Source organism: Solanum verrucosum, unplaced genomic scaffold, assembly GCF_900185275.1.
Source record: "Solanum verrucosum unplaced genomic scaffold, falcon-dt-bn FXZP01000197.1, whole genome shotgun sequence".
NCBI lineage: Eukaryota > Viridiplantae > Streptophyta > Magnoliopsida > Solanales > Solanaceae > Solanum > Solanum verrucosum.
In genome coordinates this window covers 2,002,363-2,004,317 of record NW_026020363.1, presented here as the reverse complement: position 1 = coordinate 2,004,317, position 1,955 = coordinate 2,002,363, and the positions used below count along the sequence as shown (strand labels likewise).

Sequence of the window (1,955 nt, the reverse complement as noted above, 5' to 3'; positions counted from 1 at the left end):
TTTTGTAAACAAACAACTTATCCTAAAAAAATTATACAATGAATATTAGTTTGAATATGACAAACCAAACAAGCAATAAAAAACTAATCCTATCATAACTTATCCTAGTATAACTTATTCCAGCATAACTAATCCCAGCATAACTAGTATTCAAACCAAATTGCTATAGTACATATGCCGCTAATATTATTCGTCCAATAAAATGATTTTCATGCAGATGGAGATAACGAATTTCAGGAAGATTAGAAACTCCTTAGGTATTTCGCCTTTCAAATTATTAAAACTTAGGTAGCTGAACAATATACCTATTAGTTATTAGTTGATCACCCTTATTAGTCTATAACAACAAAATAGATCTACGGATAAAGAGTACAGCTAGAGAAGCTAAAAAAGCACTCACAGATGTTAACAGCTTTAGTTCACCTATTTCAGGTGGAATGACATCTTGCAGCTTATTCCACCTTACGTTTCTGGTAAAAAGAATCAGGAGAAGGAACTAATCAATAGTGCAACATTACAACACACTAGGAAACTAGAGGATATAATTTCATATTAGTATGTTGGGTAAAATAGCAATAAAAGTAATTTTTAAAGTTAACATTCTGGACAAAGTGGAGGTTCCTATGGACAAAGGAAAACTTAAAGGTATGATAAGGGAAACAGAAAGTAGATATTGAGATATACATCTAATACAATCCTAAAAGAAGTATAAAAGGCCTTCTTAGTTAAGGGACATTTCCTGTAACAAGGTGTGGCAGGTTTGATTTTTTGGAATATAATACAAGACTGTTACCTTCTCAAAAAAAAAGTGAAGGGACATTTCCTTGACAATAAACCTACTCTCTTTTTATTTTCTAGAATATAAGCCTACGAGTATATGTTAATCCTGAAACTGGAGAAACAGGCTATTCGGAGACGGAGCATAAGCCCTAAACATAAATATCACTTCATAATAGCTACTGAATATAGATACTTCAATAGGAGTATACAAGTAAAGGATTACACAATATTTTAAGACGCTTCAAACGCCCAATTTGAGAAGGAAGAGGGCCTGTCAGCTTGTTATTATGCAGATCCCTGTCATATGAAAGAATATTATGGATTAGGAAGTTCAGAATGAAAATCAAAAGATCCAACAGTATAGGCACAATTGTCCACTAACTATTGCCTTAAATAGTAGTATCAAATTTGAAGATAATGACTACACACATTATAGATAACTCCCACGTTTTTGGGGATAACAGTCAACACCCAAGCAGAACAATTCTTTAAGTTGGTTAATGAACAATTTAAGACTGGAGGGTGTAAAAACATCTATAATGGAACTTAGGGAATCTTCTCAATTTGTATGAGGTTAAAAAATCTGTTTAGATTCTAGTACAAAGACAGAGAAGAAGAATCTTACAGTCTAGTAAGATCTAATAAATTAGTGACAGCAGTAGGAAATGGGCCAACAATTGGAACAAGATAAACTTCCCTGCAAGTGGTAAAACAAAAAAGAACATTGTAAAAAAAGTGACAAGTAAAGATATTTCAATTCTGTGAGTAACTTCATACAGATTTGAACCTTAGTTAGAGAAAAGCTACTTAGAACTGGTGAAGCAAAACTTACAATTCAGTAACTACTCTATAATCACCCTGCGTTGAACATGTAACACCAGACCATGGAGGTAAATCACCATCTCCACAAGGATCATCTCCAACCCATGCATACACCACTCTCCATCCAAGAGATGCCTTAATTTCATTCAGAGCTTTCACTACAGTCATATTCCAGAAGTTCAAATTAGTCCATGTAAACATGTACATTCAGGTACTACAACAACTCCTTGGTTTTCTCATGAATGCAATCAATGGCCTTAAACTGCTTAAATCATTTTAATGAAATATTAATAGAGAAAGAGTGGATATAATTGGAACTCCACAACTCTAAGTGTAGAGAGTGAAGCTATTAA

At 33.2% G+C, this 1,955-nt stretch overlaps 1 long non-coding RNA gene across 1 annotated transcript; it reads right to left on the bottom strand.

Annotated features, from left to right (window-relative positions):
• Positions 1–403: 403 nt before the first annotated feature.
• LOC125837780 (uncharacterized) lies at positions 404–1,471 on the bottom strand. Its single transcript, XR_007443539.1, has 3 exons — positions 1,406–1,471; positions 1,006–1,077; positions 404–470 (listed from the first exon to the last, which is right to left on the bottom strand). It is a non-coding gene; the product is annotated as an uncharacterized LOC125837780 (long non-coding RNA).
• Positions 1,472–1,955: the final 484 nt, after the last annotated feature.